A 23,660-nucleotide genomic window follows, 5' to 3' on the forward strand; every position below is an offset into this window, starting at 1 on the left:
GAGGTGTGGCATTGTCTGCAACTGTTTGCTTTCTCCCACTCCTATTGTAAGCTGTGCTGGCATCTCATTGAGAAACCGTTCCCCATCTCAGCTACCTCGGCCAGCATTGCGCCTCTGGAAATGTGGCCGTCCAGCCTCATCTGAATAGCAAAGGGGCAGCACGAATTCCACGTGTGGCCTGCGCCAGTGGAATGGCGCTTTAATCATGCCACCACCCAATTTAACCCACGATATTCTTGACCAAGCAGATAATGTACTTTGCATGCAATCAAAGAATAATTGATCCCAATCATTGAAAACTATTGAAATACTATTCAAATGCCGGATTTTAAGTTAATCTATGGTTAACAAACAGGTTGTTTCATGGGCTTATTTCAAAATACAGCTAGATGAAAGGGAAGCATTTCTTTTCTTGTTTTATTTTTCAAGGGGGTGATAACCGTCTTCCTTTTATTTTATAACAGTCTTGGCTCGACCTATACTGTACAGCATTTAGCAGTTTCTTGGTTTGATTAATAACTGTTCATTTTGGAAAGGATTTATAAATCTTGGCTGCATCTGCTTTGGGTTATTTTGAAGATGGGGTCTATTTAACTTTCGTCACAACAATTTTTCTGCTCATCATGCATTGGCTGGAACTCTGTCATGCATTGGTTGGAGGTTTGAAGGTACTCCATTCTACATGGAAAATATATACTAGCTCAGGACTGGGTACAAAGTGAATCATATCATGGAAGTGGTCATGCCGTGTTTTTGCACTCAGAACTCATATTACACAAGAAATATGTTATAATAGTGTGGTTTGAGAAGGGCTCAAAATTAAGCATTGAACATCTCTTCTGTAATTTGCTTCTTGTATTCTTTGTTTCTTGTCTGATTAATCAGTAATTTACAAGAAAATTACTATTTGTCAACTTGTGTGATGCATTTAACAAAGAGATTTGGGGCCAACTAACAAGATCAAGCTTCCAGCAAGTTACATTCTATGTGAAAGTTTTGGATTTAAAAGATTGATCCAACTTTTGGTCATGGAACAAGAGTTGTTCAAAATAACCTGCAATCTCAATGAGCCAACAAGGTCATTTTCCCATCCCAGACCACTCTGGACTTGTTTGGCAATATTTACTGTATGGGTGTTTAAAGTAATGTACAAAACCACTTATACCCTTGACAATGCCCTCCTACAACTGATCCTGAGGTCTGTATTTCTCTGTTATGACCTTGTACTATGCCATTTTCCTTTTCCCCTGAATTGGCAAGGCCCTTAATTCTGGAACTCTCTCTCTCTCTAGGCATTACTGTCTCTCTACTCCTTGTTCCTCCCTTAAGTAGCAGCTTAAAAAGTTATCACTTTGGCCAAACCCAGGTCCCTGTTGTGATACGTCCCATTCTCAGTCAGTGTCAGATTTTATTTCATGACCATTCTATAAGCTCCTTCAGGATGTTTTACTGTGTTGAAGGTACTGCATAAATGTAAATTGTTGTCATCCAGAGTTATATGCTTAATTTGTCTGTCTGGTTTTGATAATAATGTTGTAAATCAGGGTTTATCATAGAAGCCACATGGCTTAAATTATTGAAAATAACGATTAGCTAATTTCAAGCACAGTTGACCAGTTCAGTTTGGCCATTTCAAACTCATGAAACTCACCACCATGAAAACTTGTTAGTTCAATGTACAAAAATCCCAGCCCTTCATGAGAAAGATACCAGATGAGACCCTCTGTTGGTGGGGGTCAACCAGGGTGTTGTGGCCCAGCTGTCTATATGATACACAAGCCAGGACTGTACGATGTGGAGAGCAGGTTGGGACCCGTGCAGCAGGCTTCCCCTCTCCTCACAGCTGATGAATCCATAGGAATGGCAGAGACCGATACAGTTTGACACCAGTGGTATTGCAGGAGTTGCCTGTTAATGTTGAACTCAATGTTAGCCTGGCTTAGGGACTTGAACCCCAGGTTTTTTCCTCAGGGTTTACTCCCATAGCCTTACCCATGACTGGGACTTGCCGCAAGGTTTTCCTTCTCCTAGGTGAGTTGCCGACCGTGGCTGATGAGTCCCATCTGCCAAGATGCCAGTACCCACCTTTGTCTCTTCTCCTGTCAGTACAAATAGTTCCACCAAGCTTAGTACCTAAGCCAAATGTGAAGGCCAGGAGCTGGACTTGGTTGTCAGAGGATATTTGATATGCACACCAACGGGAGCATTTAATAGGTAGTGGGAGCTTACCCCACTACCCCACCCACCAGCTATGGCAATCTAACAGAACCAGATAGTCATAAAAACTTAACTAACTTGTTAATATTCAGATATGTGACCCTGCAATGCCATCTCTTTTCCCAAAGTTACAAACTTATTTCTGGTGCATCCTCCTACTCCACATCCCATCCGAAACATTGTGTCCATTTCCACATTTGCACTAATGACAATCTGTTCCATCTTCTCTCTGCCTTCTCTTGTCTCTATCACATCAGGCTGCTGGGTGAGCATGAAACTCCAACAATCAAGGATAGGGAAAGCCAATTCTATTACCTTTGATTCAGGTTCTGAGATCCCAGTGTACATTCCTCCTCCCTGCTATGCTTGCTCTTAATAAAGACAAATAGCATGGCTAAAAATGCTAGTACCTACTTATTTACAGCAAATGGCTTCAGCTCAACCTGAGCACATGCAATTAACTCCCCCACATCACTTCTGGTTCTGGGTGAACCACCCACATTGCACACTGGGAAGTGAAGTTCTTTATTACTTACAGAGATAATAACACACTCCCAAATGCAAAAAGGCGCAACGGAAAGTTCATAAGCTTGGTTTTATATTTGACCCTCAGGCGACTTCCCAAAGAAATTGCTCCATCAATGATGCCACATATTTTCAACATCAGAATCAGAAACAGGTTTAATATCATGAGATGCGTAGTTTTGAGGCAGTACATTGCAATATATAATTTAAAAAACTATAAATTACAATAAGAAATATACATGGAAACATAGAAAACCGACTGCACGATATTGTCCCTACCTTAGAATTAAGGCTTTACCCATAGCCCTCTATTTTTCTAAGCTCCATGTTGCCATCCAGGAAACTCTTAAAAGACCCTATCATATTCACCTCCATCACCGCCGCAAGCAGCCCATTCCACACGCTCACCACTCTCTGCGTAAAAAACTTACCCCTGACATCTCCTCTGTACCTACTCCCAAGCACCTTAAAACTGTGCCCTCTCATACCAGCCACTTCGGCCCTGGGGTAATGACTATCCACACGATCAATGCCTCTCGTCACCTTGTACACCTCTATCAGGTCACCCCTCATCCTCCGTCACTCCAAGGAGAAAAGGCCAAGCTTACTCAATCTATTTTCATAAGGCATGCTCCCCAATCCAGGCAATATAAAAACTCAAACTTAATAAGTGGTGCAAAAAGAGAGCAAAAGAAGAGGAAAAATAGTGAGGTAGTGTACATGGGTTCATTGTCCATTCAGGGATCTGATGGTAGAGGGGAAGAAGCTGTTCCTGAAACATCTTCAGGCTCCTGTACCTGCTCCTTGTTGATAGCAATTGAGGAGGACATGTCCTTTAATGATGGATGCCGCTTTTTTGGGCATAACCTTTCGTAAACGTCCTGAGCTGGAAGGCTAGTGCCTATGATGTAGCTGGCAAAGTTTACAACCTTCTGCAGCTTTTTCCAATCCAGTGTAGAGGCTCCTCCATATTAGACAGTGATGCAACCAGTTCGAATGCTCTCCACAGAACATCTGTTGAAATTTGTGAGAGTCTTTGGTGACAGACCAAGTCTCCTCAAACTCCTAATGAAATATAGCTGCTGTTGTGCCTTCTTTAGAATTGAATCAATATGTCCGGCCCAGCATAGATCTTCGGAGATGTTGACTTGAAACTGCTCTCTCTTTCCCTGCTAACCCCTCAAAAGGACTGGTGTGTGCTCCCTTGATTTCCCTTCCTGAATTCCACAATCAATTCCTTAGACTTACTGACATTGAGTGCAAGATTGTTGTTGCAACACCACTCACTAAATCCTTTATATTACACAATGCATCTAATGTTCTGGATTAGCTGTTGTATGCGATTATTCCAATCCATTCCCAGCAAAAATACTGGGAATGCTATCTTCCTGTATTCATACAATCAACCAATATTCTTCTGTCAAAGCAAGTAATAGATAATCATTTTTAAAATTACAAACCTGCTTGCATTACAATACTGCCCATGACCTTATCAGTCTCCCAGTTGCCAAAACCTCCGAAATATCTAAATTCTTCCAATTCTGGCCTCTTGCAAATTACTGATTTAAATCTTTATGCTGTGCCTTCAATTACAAGGGCATTAAGCTCTGAAATTCTCTCCCTAAGCTGTTCTGCCTCATTGAACTTTCCCTCCATTAAGGATCTCATTAGAAATTACTTACTTTTGTGACACATTTAGTCATTTTGCTTTTGTAATATACTTTGGAACATCTTATTATGGTCCAATTGGTATGGTGATACAAGATGTTCTCAATCAATGTCAATATACTTCACATGAAGGGAACACACTGGCAAGCTGTTCCACAAGGCACAACTGTTTATGTTAAAACAGGAGCTTCGAATTCACCAGTATTTTAAAAAAAAACTTCGGCCTGCTAATTGAAAACTGTTAGTTATTACTAAACTCCATTCTTATAGAATAAACACGATTGAAAGTCATGTAAGTTAATATTGGTGAATTCTCTGGACACTAATGGGTAACAAATTCTGAAAACACCCAGCGTTTCTTGAAACAATCACTTTGTTTTGCTTTTCACAGAAGCTGCCTGCTGGCTGAGCGTTTCCAGCATTTTCAGATTTCCAGCATCTACTGTTTTTGAATTCCTCTCTTATTTGAATGTGCATGTTTCAGCAAACGCAGTACATTTCTCCACTTCCAGTTACATCCCAGAATTAAGCTTTCTCACTGTATCGGTACAGGTGGCAATATTCCTGTTCCAGTATCAAAGCAGAAATTTTTTGGAAAGCAGAAATTCTGTGCTCTACCTTTCCATCCTATCAGATTCCATAACCTTCAGCCTTTAGTCAACTCCACTGTCTTAACTTCTTCTCTTCCTTCCTCCGTTTGTTTATTACCCCTCCTGATCTAGATCAACTTACCGCTTGCTTCAACCCTTCCCTTCACCTTTTTATAACCTGTTATCTCCTCTCCACCTTTCCTTTCAGATGAGGAATCGCAATTCAAATTCAAATGCTCATTCCTCTCCCCACCCTCACAGTTGCTACGTGACCCACTGAGTTCCTCTGGCAGAAGATGCCAGATCGAGCAGCATCAGCGAGTGGAATGAAGCTGTTGATGGTTCGGGTCGAAGCGATGCATCAATGGAACAGTATACAGAAGAAGAGGGGAGAGGCAAGATAGGACTATGAGGTGATTGGTGGGTAGAGGAGAGGTATAAAATACTGATAGGTAGTGCCAGGCATGCTGCTCGCCCTGCTTCTCCACTCTCAGTCTTGATGCAGGGTTTAGAACCGGAATATCAGCAGTTTCTTTCCTGCCACAAGTGTTGCTCGACATGTGGAGTTCCTGTGGTAGAGTATGTGTTGCTCCAGATTCCAGCATCTGCAGTCTCTTTCATCTCCCATAGCATCTTGGTTGGTGCTCCAGAATATGTCTGGCTCTAGGGATATAGCACAACTGACTGATCCTCCCGAAATCTCCCACAGCACATAAAAGAGTTCAGTCACATAAGGAATCAGTGCTATTGTCATCAGAAGCAAGGTGTGGATGTTGCTTCTTGACAAAAGGTAACATCTATCCAAATTGATGTAACTTCCTCCATCTTTACACACTCCATCCATCTCTATCTTTAACCCACTGTTATAGAAAAGATTAAGTGAGCTAGGCATTTTCTCTTTTGAGTGAAGGAGGATGAGAGGTGACTTGATAGAGTTGTACAAGATTGAGTGAATAGCCAGAATCTTTTTCGTTAATAGGAGGTGGCATAATCTTAACGTAATTGGAGGAAAGTATAAGGGGATGTCAGGGGTAATTTTTTTTTGCTCAGAGAGCAGTGGGTGCATGGAAAGTGCTGCCATGGGCAATGGTACACACAGCCAGGTATATTATAGTCATTTAAAGAGTGTCTTAGATAGGCACATGAGGATAGAACTTTGGACAGCTATGTCAGAGGGAAGAGTTAGATTAATCTCAGAGTAGGTTAAAAGATTGGTACAACATTGTGGGCTAAAGGGCCTATACCGTGCTTTATTGTTGTACGTTGTGTGCTTTATGTTCTATCATATCTCACAATTGACAAGCGGCTTCCAGCTGTTCACATTGAACTTGGTAATTGCCAAATTGTTCTGCCTCTCCTCCTCCAATAAAACACTCCATTATCTAATCGATCTAGAAAGATGAAAAGACTAAGTTTATACCCATTCAGTTCAGGAGAGTTTAAAAGAGTGAGTGGTAACTCATATTAAGGTGTTCATTTGAGAAACTGGGAGAACGGTAGAAGATGTATGAGAAGATGTAGCTGTGAGAGTCACAGGGCAGTTCTTGACCTGTCCTCTGGGAGAGATAGAGAAGTCAAGAAAAGGAAAGGAGGAATCAGATATGGACCAGTTGAAAGTGAGAGCAAGATGAGACCAGGTGACAGTCATCTCTGAGCTTGAAACATTCCTATTCTGAAGGCTCAGCCTCAGAATCATCATCTTTACAAAAACATTAGTCTTGGAGTTAGACAGCTGGATTAAAGAATGCTGATAGAATGTCAAATTAATCATGATTACCCATTTTCATGATCTTTTGCTAATGAATCTGATTTCATTAAATACATACAGATATGCTTACTCCCACGTTTCAAGTTAGCAATTTTATTTTTATCAAAAATGACACAGCACATTTTTGGGAATAAAGATGAATCATTAACACTCTACTTAAATTTATATATTAATTATGATATTGATCTATCAATCTAGAAATTGGATGTCAGCACCTAATATAAAAAGCTGGGAAATCAAATCCCACAAAAGACAAGAATTGTATTGATCTGCAAAGAGTGAAAAAAGATTCAGTTACTAGTAAAAAGTAATTAAATTTGTAATAAAAAAGGATAAAGCTTTCAGAACCATAAGGAACTAGCAGGTTAGTTGTGTAATTAATATTTCATTAATATTTGAGTACTATAATACTTGAGCATTATTATTTGAGTAGGCAGTTTAAATGGTTTCAGCATGGCCTAGATGGGCTGAATGGACTGTTTATGTGCTGTACTTTTTTGTGACTCTATGACTATTATAAATATATTGTTTGATAAGCATTATTTGTTGTTTATATAATTCATTACATGTTATATGTAAAAGTACATGAATGGCATATGTCATTACGCCAACAGTCCTATGCGTGTGTCTCATTGATGTAAAAATCTTGGGCTCTTTTGGCTTTTCTTTCAATTAATTTTATGCTTTGAGGTTACAAAATACAACAGTGGCAAACAGTAAGTTTAAAATGAAACTGGGACAACTATCTACCTGCTGAAGCACAATACGTTTTTTCTTCGCAAGAGGAAAGAAACGGTTGTGTTAGAAAAAAGCACAGCACATGGTTTCTTTGTAAATTAGGAGAAGATGGTCAAGTTTTAAAAAAGCGGGAAAAGGACAAAATTAACAGGTTCCTAAACAGTGAATACCAGGTGATAATAATATACAAGTAAACAACAGAAATGGCTGGCTCCATTGATAAGATAGACACATTTGATTCTACAACAGATAACTGGATGTTGTATACTGAGTGAATTGAGCAGTACTTAGAAGCAAATGCAGCAGCCATTGAAAAGCAAGTGTTAGTTTTGCTGAGTGCATTAGGTGGAAAGGCATAATGTTTGACTGCTCCAACCAAACCAGCTGAAGGTTACTGCAAAAGTAGTGCAAGAAGATTTACAACCAAAAACATTCTTGATTGCAAAACCGTTTAGGTTTCAAAAGCAAAATCAAAAAGAAAGGGTGCATGACTGAAATGAAGAGATTGCCAAATCATTTTCATTTCAATGCTGGGCTTAATGAAGCACTGAGAGATTATTTAGTTTGTGAATTTCTTACAAGAAAGCATTCAAAAGCAGCTCCTAACTGAAGCACAATTTACATTTACAAGAGCAGTTGAAATTGTTCTTTCAATGGAAACGAATGACAGAGACACAAATGAGTTGTAGTCAGGAACAAAAGTGAGTATGAGCAAAATTACAGCATCTGAACAGAAAACAACTTTGCTGAACAAATTGTGTTTCCATTAACGCAGGAGATCACATACACCAGACCAATGCGGTTTAAAGGCAAAACTTACAGAAGATGCAACTAACTAAAGTAGGACACATGCAAAGTGCATGTCAGGCAAACAAAAATAAAAGGACAGTACAGCAAAAAAGATAAATGCAAAATCGAAGTTGAAGTTTCAAAAAGATCACTAATCTGCATGCTGTTGTGAAAAATCTGATAATGATAAGAGTGACACAGTACTGGCTGGCCCTGAGAATTACAATGTGAGAACTAAGCAATATGGCTCACACTAGGAGAGAATGGGAAATTAATTAAAATGGAATTGGACACTGGCACAGCTGATTCATTTATTCCACAAACAGAGTTTGAGCAGCATTTCAAAGATACTGAACCGAAGCTCCAGATATCCAACCAAGAATTTATACTGGATTTAACTCCTTTGGTAATGACATTTGTAGCAATGAAATACACAACCAACAAGCCAAATTGGGCTCGTAGGTGGTAAAAGCAGCATTGTGGGACTGTGGTTGGCTGAGACAACTACAACTTGATTGGATATCTATCCACCATTTGCAAGCCCCATCCCCTGTAATAAAGGCAACTGAAAGCAAATTAAGAAAGGCACTAGATGACACCACAACATTTTTCAAGAATGGCAATGGTGAACTCAAACAATCAAGGAAAAGATAGTGTTAAGTGAAAAAGCCACACACAAACTTCGCAAAGCCTACCTGGTTCCCTTTACCATCCGTGATAAAGTAGCCAGTGAGCTAGATCACATGGAGGCTGAAGGAATTCTTCCCAAGTTGGGGTGGAGCCGTGGGCAGTGCCAATAGTCCTAGTAGCCTTGAATGATTGGTCTGTCAGGATCTGTGATGATTTTAAAGACACCATCAACCCAGTACTGAAAGTAGATCAATACCCTCTGTCCAGGATACAAGATGCTGCATCTTTACAAACCTTTCTGGAGGAAAACAAGAAGACTTAGTTGAGGCCTACTTACAAATGAAAATGGAAGAAGAATCTGAAGTATTTCTCACCATAAGAACACAGAAGTATTTTTATTGCTGTAGTATGTTTACTTTTGGAGTAGCATCTGCACCTGCACCCTGGCAGAAAGCTACAGACCAGGTGCTGCAAGGCTGCCCAGGCACTCGGTGTTACCTGGATGACATCATTGTTACCAGTACCTCCGGAATCTTAAGTCAGTGCTAAAAAGATTAGAATATTTGGACTCAGAGCACATTGCAAAAAATGTGAATTCTGGAAACCAAGCATCACTTATCATGGTCATAACTTTGACACACGTAGATTGCACAGTATGCTGAGAAAATTCAAGCAGTGGTGGATGCCTCAAGGACAATGGACATGTCACAGCTGTAGTCCTGTTTAGGATTTGTAAGTTATTATAATGGCTTCCTTCCAAACTTGGCTATGGTCCTCCACCCCTTGAACTCATTACTATATATCGGGAAGAAATGGCAATGGACAAAGGAAATGGTGATGTCAGGCACAGTACTCACACATTATGATCCAGATCATCCAATAGAACCTGTCGGTGATACCTTGCCTTATGGCATAGATGCAGTCATGTTGTATGCTATGAGTGATTGAAGTGAAAGCCCCATAGACTTTGCATTCCCATACCGCTGCAGAGAAAAATTACACACAGTTTGTCAAAGATGCTTTGAGTCTGGCTTGGGGAGTAAAATGTTTCAGCCAGTACCTGTTTTGGAGAGAGTTTACCCTCATTATTGATCATCAATCACTGGTGTCCATTTTCAATCCACAGATGCGCGATCCACTAACAGCAGTGGCACGAATGCAGAGATGGGCTGTGTTCCTGGAGCACAGTCGCAAGATCAAATTCAAGAGGATGACTAATCATGGAAATGCTGATGGGTTGCACTGTTTACCTTTAGAAAAGGAAATACCTGAGAAATTTCCAAAAGAAGACACTCCCCTTGACATATTCTGCCTAATGCAAATCTAAAGTCTCCTTATTGCAGCAGAGATGATCCATAGGGAAACCAGAAAAGAACCCATATAGTCTCAGGTCTATGTGGCAACACAAAATGGCTGGAATGTGTAAACAAGCAACAGAAATCCCTGAAACACATTTTTTACCAATGCCGAGATTAACACGCGCGTGTGTGTGTGTGTGTGTGTGTGTGTGTGTGTGTGTGTTTAACTTGAGATGCATTCTATATTGAGTTGGAATTGATAGCTAAGCAGGGAGGAGTGTGTATTTAATATTTCAGAAATATTTGAGTACTATTGTAAATATACTGTTTGTTTAAGCATACTTTGTTGTTTACATAATGCATTATAAATTATACGTAAAAGTATGTGAATGGCATACATGATCACAACGCCACATCACATTCTCTTCTCACTTGTAGAAAAAGTACTGCAATTTATTTCCATGTTTTTCTTTCAATTAAAGTTATGTTTTGGAGACATAAAACATAACTGTATGGCTAATTGAAGTATACAATGCTAGCATTCAATTTGCGATGACTATGTCATAAAGACCAGGATGTACTGCTGAGGCATTATAAGGCACTGATCAGACAGCATTTGGAATCTTGAGAATAATTTTGGGTTCATATCAAAGGAAGGATGGGCCTACCAGGAGTTTCACAGTAATTATTCCAGAAATGAGAGCTTTAACATATGAAAAACAGTTGTTACCTCTGGGACTGTACCTAATGATGTTCAGTTGGATGAGCAGGGATCTCACTGAAATCTATTGGATACTGAAAGGCCTGGATAGAGTGGACATGAAAAAGAGTGAATTTGATGGGAATGTGGGCAGAACAGGGAAATCACAATGAAATGGGATTGCTCTGAGAGCTGGGATATATTCAACGGGTGGAAGCATGGGTTAAGGAGACAGCAGGAGCTATTTCAACTCTGCGTACCAGTCAGAAAGAACACAATTCAATTGGCAGCTACAAATTATCACAAATCATCCATATAACTAAAATTAACTTTATGAATTTGGTGGGTGGATAAAGCGGCTCCCCAAAGCATAACAGTCTGAATGTGGTACGCACTTCAATAGTTGGAAGGGCCACAATATACAAATGCTTTCTTCACCACTCTGTCCCCCTGTGATGCGGCAAACAGTGATCTACGTACAGTACTTGCACCCCAGGCTCCTCTCTTGCACTAATTCTGTTTTACTTTCCCTGCATTTATTGCAGCTTATTAACTTACCTCGCACACATCTTTGGAATGTGGGAGGAAACCAGAGCACCTGGAGGAAGCCCGTGGGGTCACTATGAGGACAGAAGGACTGAATCTTCAGAGCTGCAAGGGAGTGCCTCCACTTGTCGCACCACTGTGATGCACTGAGCGAAGAAATAGCAGTATGGGAGGAAGTGGGCTAGGAAGAACTGAGCTACGTAAAGTACTTTATGCCCTGGACCTAGCTGATAAACTATAAAATTGCAGAAGAAGAAATATTAGGTTGAAAGCCGTACATCTTAGGGTGGGATGTTTTTGCAACTTCTGAATGTTGCTGCATGAGCTTCAAGACTCCATTACAGAGCAGAGCGAAGATTAAAGTTCCCAGATGGCAGCTGCACTGAGCAACCTGCTCTCTTCGGTTCTTCCCTGGTGCCCCTTCAAACAGGCTGTGCTCCTTCATTCATGAACCAGTGTGTGCCCGAGTTGTAAGTTGTATCTGACAAAGGGGAGTGGAGGCTTCTCAGATACTAATGCCACTGTTCCTCCATGGCCACATACATCTGGGGTGCTGCCCCATATGCAATGGTGTTTGATTCTGGAGAGAAAAGGTGTACATGGGATAGGATTACGGCAAAGTTCACTGCTTTTCAGAGAGAAGGTTTGGACAGAATATGTTGCTGTGTGGAGCGGGTGAGGGCACCAGAAGTATCTGCATTTATATTCCTGGCCAGACAGGATTCTGATGCCTACTGGGTTAACTGGTGGTTTCAGGAACAGCACCACTGTTAATATTTTTGTTTCCAGCAGCTTTGAGCTAAATTCACTCAATCTGCAGGATACAATTGGTATCAATTCTTCACTACTGCTGTTCAGCAAGCTCTCAGATCCAGAATCCTGCTCAGAATAGTGACTTAACATTCTGAAAATATAGTAGAACCCATCACAGGACAAGCCCTCGCTACCACTGAGTGCAGTACATTTACATGGAGCACTGGCACAAGAAAGCAGCATCCATCAGCAAGGACCCACCATCCAGGGCACCTCCTCTTTACACTTCTACCATCGGGAAGGAGGTACAGGAGCTTTCGGTCCCACACTACCAGCTTCAGGATCAGTTATTACTCTTCAACCATCAGGCTCCTGAACAGTTGTGGATAACTTCACTCACACGAACCTGAACTGATCCCACAACCTACAGACTCACTTTTAACTCTACAACTTGTGTTCTTAGTATTATTTTTATTTGCGTAATTTGTCTTCTTTTTCACATCGGTGGCTTGTCAGTCGTTGTTTATGTATCTGTTGCATAAATTCTATTGCATTGCCTTACTTTCCTATAAATGACTTCAATAAAATGAACTTTAAGGTAGTATATGGTAACAATAAATTTGACAAAACATTTACTTTCACTTTGAATTTGTCTTTCTCTATCCATGCTTCTCTCCTCTCTTGTGATATTTCTACCTAATTATTTAAGACAAAGAGCAAATATGTCTATACAGCCTACAAATCATCCTGCCATTGCAAGAACCCTAGAATGGAGACACAAGAGCAGACAAACTTGGATAACAGCTTGGATAATCACATAGGACTGGTTCATTATAGCCTTTACAGAAACATGGTTAAGATCATAAGACCATTAAATATAGGATCCCAACGAGTCTGCTCCACCATTTCATCATGGCTGATCCAATTTTCCTCACAGCCCCAATCTCCCACCTTCTCCCCATATCCCTTTGTGCTCAGGCCAATCAAGAATCTATCAACCTTTGGTTTAAATATACCTAAAGACTTGGCCTCCACAGCTGTCTGTGGCAAAAAATTCCACAGATTCACCATTCTCGTGCTGAAGAAATTCCTCCACATCTTTGTTCTAAAAGGATGCCCCTCTATTCTAAAGCTGTGTCCTCTGGTCTTAGACTCTTCTGCCATAGGAAACATCTCCTCCACATCCATTCTATCACAGTCTTTCACCATTCATTAGGTTTCAATGAGGTCACCCATCATTCTTCTGAATTTTGTGAATACAGGCCCAGAGCCATTAAACGCTTTTTATATGACAAGCCATTCAATCTTGGGAATCATTTTCATGAACTTCCTTGGAACCCTCTGCGGTTTCAGCACATCCTTTCTAAAATAAGGGGCCCAAAACTGTTCACAATACTCCAAGTGAGGCCTCACTAGTGCTTTATAAAGTTTCAATATTACATACTTGCTTTTATATTCTAGTCCTCTCAAAATGAATGCTAACATGCATTTGCCTTCCTCACCACAGACTCGACCTGCAAATTAACCTTCAGGGAGTCCTGCACAAGGACTCCCAAGACCTTTGCACCTCATATTTTTGAATTTTCTCACAACTTAGTAAATAATCAAACACTTGTATTCCTTTGACCAAAGTGCATGACCAGACACTTCCTGACACTGTATTCCATCTGCCATTTCCTTGTCCATTCTCCTAATCTGTCCAAGTCCTTCTGTAGTCTCTCTATTTCCTCAAAACTACCCACCCCTCCACTTACCTTCATATTGTCTGCAAACTTTGCAACGAAGTCATCAATTCCTTCAACTAAATCATTGACATATAATGTGAAAAAATTGGTCCTAACATAGATCCCTGTGGAACACCAATGGTGACCAGCAGCCAACCAGAAAAAGCTCCCTTTATTCCCACTCTTTGTCTCCTGACAATCAGCCACTGCTGTATCCATGCTAGAATTTTTCCTGGAGTACCATAGGCTCATAGCTTGATAAACAGCTTCATATGTGGCACCTTGTCGAGGCCTTCTGAAAATCCAATTACACAACATCAACCTATTTTCCTATTTTCCTGCTTGTTACTTCTTCAAAGAATTCCATCAAATTTGTCAGGCAAGATTTTCCCTTGAGGGAACCATGCTGACTACAGATTATCATGTACCTCCAAGTACCCTGAGGCCTCAATCTTAATAATTGACTGCAATATCTTCCCAACCACTGAGGCCAATAGTTTCCTTTCTTCTGTCTGTCTTTCTCTTCTAGAAGAGTGGAGTGACATTTGCAATTTTCCAGTCTTCCAGAACCATTGCAGCATCTAGTGATTCTTGAGAGAACATTATTAATGCCTTCACAATCTCTTCAGCCACCTCTTTCAGAACCCTGGGGTGTGCAGTATCTGATCCAGGTGACTTATCTATCTTCAGACCTTTCAGTTTCCCTACTCTCTAGCTATGGTAACTTCACTTCATGATCCCTGACACCTGGAATTTCCACCATTCTGCTGGTGTCTTCCACAGCGAATACTGGTGCAAAAGTCAGTTTTGTTGTCCCCCATTACATGACTGGCTTTTTATGATTCTGTGGTACAGGAGCCTGAGGTGGTATTGTACTTATTAAGGGAGTGTCAGAGATGAAACTACTGAAGGATCATTCAGTGAGGCTTTATTTGAGGAGCTGAGAAATAAGAAGATGATTACATTGTTAGGATTGTATTGTTGGCCCCAAATGGTCATTGGGAATTAGAACAAAAAATATGCAGGGTTGGTGCAGAGTTGTAAGCATAACAGGGTTCTCATCGTAGAGGATTTTTGACTATTCTAACTTCAACCAGTTAAGGGCTTCAATGGGATGGAATTTGTTAAGTGCATTCAGGAATTTTTCCTAAGGCAATATAAAGGCCCCTACTAGGGAGAATGCAAAATTCGATCTGCTTTTGAGTCATAGGGCAGGGAAATTGACTGAGGTAACAGGAGCTTTTTGGGGCTGGTGACCATCATTCTATGTGTTTTTAAATAGCCTTGGAAAGAGACAGAACTGGTCCACAAATTCAAGTTTTAAATTGGGGTGAGGGGAATTTTGACAGTATGAGACTACAGCATGCAAAGATTGATAGGAATAGGCTGATTGCAGGCAAAGGGACCACTGGCAAATGGAAGTTTTTAGAGTGAAATAGTGAGGGTTCAAGATCTGCATATTCCTCTTAGAGTGAACGTCAAGGCTGTTAGCAGCAAAGAAGCAAGGATGATAAGACCCTAGCCAAGAAAAAGCAGGAGGCATTCATCAAATATAGGCAGCTTGTTCAAGTGAATCTCAGGAGAACCATAAGGGATGCAGTAATGTACTCTAGAAGAAAAACAGGAGGGCAAAAAGAGGACATAACTTTGAGAGAGAAGATTGAGGAAAACCCAATGAGATTTTATAATTATTTTAAGAGAAAAAAGTAACAAGGGAGAGGGTAAAGGGCCCTTCAAAGTCCAAAGGGACACAACGGTGTGTAGCTGTAGGGGATAGGGAAGCTCTTTAATGGATATTTCTGCTCTGTTTCTACTGTGGAGAAAGACATGAGGACTTCAGGACTGGGAAAAGTAAAGGGGGAGATTGTGTGCATTATAGTGGAGCAGGTGCTGCACATCTTAAAAGGCACGGAGATAAAAACATTTCCAGGACCTGACTAGGTATATCCAAGAGTATCATGGGAGTGTAGAGTAGAAACTGCAGGAAATCTGGCTAAGGTATTTGCATCATTGTTAGCTATGCATTAAGTGCTTTTAGGCTGGAGGGTAGCAAATGTTGTACTTTTATTTAAGAAGGGCAGCAAAATGCAACCTGGCAACTATAAGCCAGTAAGTCAAAAATCTGTGATGGGTAATTTACTGCATAAGGACTCTCTGGGATAAGACATATGTACATCTGGAAAGACAAGGGTTATTTAGGGGTAGTTGGCATAGCTTTATGTTTGGGAGATCATGTCTTACAAATATGATTGAGTTTTTTTGGTGATTTGTACAAGATACTTGTTGAGGACAGTATGCTAGACTTGGTTTGTAAAACTTTTGACATTTCCATCTGCTAGGCTGCTCTGGAGGGTTAGATCACATGAAATCTAGGAAAAGCTGGCTAATCAGATACATAATTGGCTTGATGGTAGAAAGCAGATGGAAACGAAGGAAGGTTGTGTCTTGGACTGGAGGCTTATGACTAGTGGTGTTCCTCTGGGGTCAGTGCAGGGTCAATGATCTTGCCAAAGGAGAAGGTATTGAAAGTCTACTTGCGGAACCATCTTAGGCAGATCTATTTTGAGAAAACCAAAGAGAGGGTTGTGGTCAGCAAGGGAATCTGCTGCATTTTTCTGCTCATTTTTTGCAGTTCTATACCTCTTTCATTTTCTCCTGTTTCTGCACTGCCAATAAACTCATGTCTTGGCTTCAAGCTTACTCTTCAAATTTTGATCATGTGCTACCTTACCATACAGGGCAAAATTCTTGGAACATAACATTATCGTCATTATCCTGCCATTTGCATCCATGCACCACTTTGAGTATGAGAGCAGCATTTACCTGGATTTCTGAAATTTTCAAACAGGTGAATTTTACAGATATTCTTCCATGCCCCAAATTTTTGATTCCTATTCCAGCTCTGCGTCGTTTTGTACAAAGAAAATCTTTGAATTCCATGTCTAATATTGTCAATTTTAATTAGGAGTCTGAAGATTTTTCTATTTCTCTGTTACTAAATGATTATGCTTGGGTATTTCTACACTTGTGCAGTCACTCAAAATGAGACTAGTGTCAACTTCTTTAATAGTGTTCACAGCTTGTTCTGTATCACAATCAAGTTTGATTATTGCCAAGGTATTATTTTAAATTAATAACTATTTATCTGTCACTTTGACTCAGTTGCCCAGTTCTTTTTGAAATACTGTGCATTGTCAAATGTCAGTACAGTTATTGTTGTAATGGGTTTATTGCTTCAAATGAAATTTTGGAAATTTCCTGAGGTATCCAGGGACATGTTTAAAGGAAAGTGTTCATTAAAGTATATAATAGGCACTCCTGCAGGTAGTAACCTGGAGAGCACCAGCGGTCACCTAATTAACACCAGGAGATTGGAATCTGTCACTAAGAGGAATTGCATCTAATTTTGTAGAGTTGCATATTAACACATTACCATAGATGAGTGCCATATGAAAATCTTTTAATTCCTTGTTTACTGTTCAGTAGAAATGTGAAACGTTATAATGTGTAGAGCAAATTATTATAGCCAACATGTCAAATGTGTAAATTTAAAACTATGTCATCAAAACTCAGCAGTGTTGTATATGTTAAATAGGATAAAGATTATGAACATTTCATTATTCAAAACAAGTAATATTCATGACAGCAGTATATTACAAAAACACTCAATCATTAATATTTGGTAACATTGCAGACTGTTTTGGAGATGTCCCTTGTATTAATAACTTGTTCAAACATCTGGCTTTTACTGTACATTGTGAATGGGGAGACACATGGTCTTTATTTCTGGATTATGGGCAGACACTGAAGTAATGGGGACTGTGATTTTTTTTTGAGAACGCTAACTACTGCTATTTTTGTGCTTGGAGGCAAAATTAAATTGAATGCTAAAGGTATTTTCTGCCAAAGGAATTTCTTTCTCACAGAACAGGTTTTTCTTATTTGAGGAAACAACTTTGATGCTTATTATTATACTGCATCAATTAATTCTGCAAGGGTTCAATTTCATTGGTTTGTATTTCTGAGGAATAATGTGTCTGTGAAAGAAATGTTCTGCAAATGGTTCCCATTCTTACATTAATAAGAACTTCAATCAACTGTACAGTGTCATAAACTTTTAGTTGTTATTATGCCAATTCATTACAGTGGAGCTAGTTATTTTTTTATTTGATTAAGGAGTAATTAAATGCCAGCCCCCCATTCCTGAAAACCATATGCAGAGGTTTTGGTTAGAAACTGTAGGATAATCCTGCAGCTTAATTTCTCTGCTATATTTGAGTCCTGGCCAAAGAGTGTACAAATACACAACCCAGCTGGCGTAAGGATGCTGGTGTGAATCTGTCAACTACACAGACAGGCTGGGAATTTTCTCTTTCCAAAATCCGTGTTTTCCAATATCTGATAAAACTGAGCCCCAACTAGGTTAACAACTAATTCAGAAACTTCAAGGTACACTGTACAGATGATTTGAAAGTTGCAACTTAGAATTAAACACAATTTAAAACATTCTCATTTACATTGTGCTTTACATTGTAAACAGCAAAATAAGATGAGACAAATTCAGTTTTTGATTCGAAATCAGATTAGCATCTCAGAAAAGTAATTGGTCAGGCTTTAAGTTCAAATGGATCTGATAAAACGTGAAGTATCACAAGTCTGTCTATGGCATTGGGTTATCATTTCCTGGTGTCCTGATAAATTAGCTTCTGTGTTTAAACTCACTTTCAGCCTTCGTATTTAAGCAGACATGGGAAATATAAAATTCAATGTAAATGAGACTACCATGGAGAGACAGGGTGCTACTTTACTAGAGCAGAACCAGGTAAAGGCTAAGCCCTGTTATAGTGACAGTTGCTGGACATAATGCTGAAGGTTTAAGACTTTCTAGCAGGATGCTAAGTTTTGCTGATAGCTGGACTTTGTTGCAGGTGAAACAAAGATGGCATGGCTGCTATTCAGGGATATTTATAAATTCTTAAAATGGCTGAAAAAATTAAAAATTTTAAATTATGTGAATAATTGAATAAAATACACTGATTAAAACCATTAGTTCAGCAAGAACCAATGCAAACTTTAATGTAAAAATGGAGCCTACATAAAAGTAGCAAATAAATAAGTCAACTTACCTCTTGCCTGCTTCTCTTCAGTCCAGGTAGAGACTCCGATCACACTGGGGCCAGTTTAACTGCAGTAAGACCAGTGAGGTGAAATTAAGTGGAGACTTATGACCCAGCAGAATGTCATCTGTACCAGTATTCATCACTCAATAATTCCCAGAGACTTACTTGGAAATTTGGAACTGCCAGGCCACCAACAATCAGCATGAGTGACCCATTAGTTTCAAAAATTCACCCTAAGAAATCATGTAGAGAATGTTGCCATGCTGATAAGTAGACCTATCAGGTATGATAAACAGCTTCAGAATGCCTCCAGTAAATTACAGACTGACTTCACACAGGAGCAATGTTTAAACTCACTCACTGTTGCACAAATAAAACAAACACATCAGTGATCGGACAACATGATTTTCTTCTGTAGTATTTTTGCCAACAAGTTTTGTTCCTTAGAAGCATTTCCTAGAAGTTTCCATCAGGATGAAAATTTACATTGACCACTAATGGCCAGTAACTTAGTGAGACAGTTGTATAATTTGTACTTGCTCTTTGTGATTGTGATGTGAAGAAACCATTGCCAAATGAGAAAAACCCTCAAAGTCAACCAGGCACTGTTCCCAACAACCACACCAGTGTTTTTTGAGCTGGTCTCATGTTCTGTATTGTCACAGAATATTCACCAACTACATGGAACAAGCCAGGAGTTTAATGGACTATCATCTGTAATTGTTGGACAGAAACATAAGAGAGAGAAATGACAAAATATCAACAGATTATTTTCACTGACAAATGAACCCTTTAAACAAAGACCTACTAAAACTTCAAAACGAAGAGCCATCATTTAATCACTCAGAAATTAAGGAACATTTTCCCAAAACTTTTCTCTTACCTCCACTATTGTTTATTGATCTGACAGAGGTGACAGACATGGAAGTACAAAGCAACTGCCGGACAACAGAAAATGTTAGCAGAAAATCACCTGGTGGACTCATTAAACAGATCTAAGTCCATTCGATTAGCTTGTTCCTGATTGTTTCTACCCTACCATTATGAAGAACCTTCGTTTCATTTCAAAAACATTCCAGCCCTCTTTTGTAGGTCTCTGAAACGAATACAATATTACAGACAAGTGCAGAGAAAAGAAATTAAAGTAAGGTTTTTTTCTTAATTTCCATTTACTGAAACTCATTTAATGTGTCTGTGAATATGAGTGCTGCATCAGCCAGACAATTTCATCTTACTTTCTTTTCCCTCAAATTATCAAAGTTTGAGATCCTTTAGTTGTCACTCAGGGGAATTATCTACATCACCTACACTCAGGTAGACTGGGCTGCCTAATTTATTTGAGTCTATTATATGGGCATGGTACATTGCACGGTGAAAGTCAGTTCTGACCAGGTACACTCAGTGTTTTGGCCATTGGCACCGCGGTACTGCATTTGCTGAAGCATCCCAGATGCAAAACACTGGATAGCTGATCTGCCTATACACAGGTACAGTGTATGGCTGGGGCCAGTCTTGCTCATGTTTGCTGGTTGACATGGTCAATTATTACCCATCTGCATTGGTTGGCTGACCATCACTATGCTGCTTTGCTGTTACACTGGATGGCCAGGGCAACCTTCTTCATGGTACTCCAGATGGCCAGGTCTACAGGTTGGCAAGGGACAACCACCCGGGTACTCCAGATGGCCAGGTCTACAGGATGGCAAGGGACAACCACCCACGTACTCCAGATGGCCAGGTCTACAGGATGGCAAAGGACAACCACCCACGTACTCCAGATGGCCAGGTCTACAGGATGGCAAGGGACAACCACCCACGTACTCCAGATGGCCAGGTCTACAGGATGGCAAAGGACAACCACCCACGTACTCCAGATGGCCAGGTCTACAGGATGGCAAGGGACAACTACCCACGTACTCCAGATGGCCAGGTCTACAGGATGACAAGGGACAACCACCCACGTACTCCAGATGGCCAGGTCTACAGGATGGCAATCACCCGGGTACTCCAGATGGCCAGGTCTACAGGATGGCAAGGGACAACCACCCACGTACTCCAGATGGCCAGGTCTACAGGATGGCAAGGGACAACCACCCACGTACTCCAGATGGCCAGGTCTACAGGATGGCAAGGGACAATCACCCGGGTACTCCAGATGGCCAGGTCTACAGGATGGCAAAGGGACAACCACCCGGGTACTCCAGATGGCCAGGTCTACAGGATGGCAAGGGACAACCACCCACGTACTCCAGATGGCCAGGTCTACAAGATGGCAAGAGACAACCACCCGGGTACTCCAGATGGCCAGGTCTACAGGATGGCAAGGGACAACCACCCACGTACTCCAGATGGCCAGGTCTACAAGATGGCAAGAGACAACCACCCACGTACTCCAGATGGCCAGGTCTACAGGATGACAAGGGACAACCACCCACGTACTCCAGATGGCCAGGTCTACAGGATGGCAAAGGGACAACCACCCACGTACTCCAGATGGCCAGGTCTACAGGATGGCAAGAGACAACCACCCACGTACTCCAGATGGCCAGGTCTACAGGATGGCAAAGGACAAACACCTGGGTACTCCAGATGGCCAGGTCTACAGGATGGCAAGAGACAACCACCCACGTACTCCAGATGGCCAGGTCTACAGGATGGCAAGAGACAACCACCCGGGTACTCCAGATGGCCAGGTCTACAGGATGGCAAGGGACAACCACCCGGGTACTCCAGATGGCCAGGTCTACAGGATGGCAAGGGACAACCACCCGGGTACTCCAGATGGCCAGGTCTACAGGATGACAAGGGACAATCACCCGGGTACTCCAGATGGCCAGGTCTACAGGATGGCAAGGGACAACCACCCACGTACTCCAGATGGCCAGGTCTACAGGATGGCAAAGGACAATCACTCGGGTACTCCAGATGGCCAGGTCTACAGGATGGCAAGAGACAACCACCCACGTACTCCAGATGGCCAGGTCTACAGGATGGCAAGAGACAACCACCCGGGTACTCCAGATGGCCAGGTCTACAGGATGGCAAGGGACAACCACCCAGGTACTCCAGATGGCCAGGTCTACAGGATGACAAGGGACAATCACCCGGGTACTCCAGATGGCCAGGTCTACAGGATGGCAAGAGACAACCACCCACGTACTCCAGATGGCCAGGTCTACAGGATGGCAAGGGACAACCACCCACGTACTCCAGATGGCCAGGTCTACAGGATGGCAAAGGACAATCACTCGGGTACTCCAGATGGCCAGGTCTACAGGATGGCAAGAGACAACCACCCACGTACTCCAGATGGCCAGGTCTACAGGATGGCAAGAGACAACCACCCGGGTACTCCAGATGGCCAGGTCTACAGGATGGCAAGGGACAATCACCCGGGTACTCCAGATGGCCAGGTCTACAGGATGGCAAGAGACAACCACCCACGTACTCCAGATGGCCAGGTCTACAGGATGGCAAGGGACAACCACCCACGTACTCCAGATGGCCAGGTCTACAGGATGGCAAAGGACAATCACTCGGGTACTCCAGATGGCCAGGTCTACAGGATGGCAAGAGACAACCACCCACGTACTCCAGATGGCCAGGTCTACAGGATGGCAAAGGACAATCACCCGGGTACTCCAGATGGCCAGGTCTACAGGATGGCAAGGGACAACCACCCACGTACTCCAGATGGCCAGGTCTACAGGATGGCAAAGGACAACCACCCACGTACTCCAGATGGCCAGGTCTACAGGATGGCAAGGGACAACCACCCACGTACTCCAGATGACCAGGTCTACAGGATGGCAAGGGACAATCACCCGGGTACTCCAGATGGCCAGGTCTACAGGATGGCAAGGGACAACCACCCACGTACTCCAGATGACCAGGTCTACAGGATGACAAGGGACAATCACCCGGGTACTCCAGATGACTAGGTCTACAGGATGACAAGGGACAATCACCCGGGTACTCCAGATGGCCAGGTCTACAGGATGGCAAGGGACAACCACCCGAGTACTCCAGATGGCCAGGTCTACAGGATGGCAAAGGACAACCACCCGGGTACTCCAGATGGCCAGGTCTACAGGATGGCAAGGACAACCACCCACGTACTCCAGATGGCCAGGTCTACAGGATGGCAAGGACAACCACCCACGTACTCCAGATGGCCAGGTCTACAGGATGACAAGGGACAACCACCCACGTACTCCAGATGGCCAGGTCTACAGGTTGGCAAGGGACAATCACGGGTACTCCAGATGGCCAGGTCTACAGGATGACAAGGGACAACCACCCACGTACTCCAGATGGCCAGGTCTACAGGATGGCAAGGGACAACCACCCACGTACTCCAGATGGCCAGGTCTACAGAATGGCAAGGGACAACCACCCACGCACTCCAGATGGCCAGGTCTACAGGATGGCAAGGGACAACCACCCACGTACTCCAGATGGCCAGGTCTACAGGATGGCAAGGGACAACCACCCACGCACTCCAGATGGCCAGGTCTACAGGATGGCAAGAGACAACCACCCACGTACTCCAGATGGCCAGGTCTACAGGATGGCAAGAGACAACCACCCGGGT

At 41.9% G+C, this 23,660-nt stretch overlaps 1 long non-coding RNA gene across 3 annotated transcripts in view; it reads right to left on the reverse strand.

The window, feature by feature from the left end:
- LOC132391264 (uncharacterized) overlaps positions 1–23,660 on the reverse strand; it is a 72,646-nt gene that overhangs the window by 26,087 nt on the left and 22,899 nt on the right. For 2 of the 3 annotated variants that reach the window (XR_009511149.1, XR_009511148.1), the window contains exons 2-3: positions 19,073–19,131; positions 8,991–9,223 (exon numbers count right to left, since the gene is read on the reverse strand). This is a non-coding gene — a long non-coding RNA (uncharacterized LOC132391264). Of the gene's footprint in view, positions 1–8,990; positions 9,224–9,782; positions 10,176–19,072; positions 19,132–23,660 lie in introns of all 3 variants that reach the window. The other variant, XR_009511150.1, reaches the window with a different exon arrangement.

The sequence above is a fragment of the Hypanus sabinus genome, chromosome 3 (genome assembly GCF_030144855.1).
Source record: "Hypanus sabinus isolate sHypSab1 chromosome 3, sHypSab1.hap1, whole genome shotgun sequence".
Lineage (NCBI taxonomy): Eukaryota > Metazoa > Chordata > Chondrichthyes > Myliobatiformes > Dasyatidae > Hypanus > Hypanus sabinus.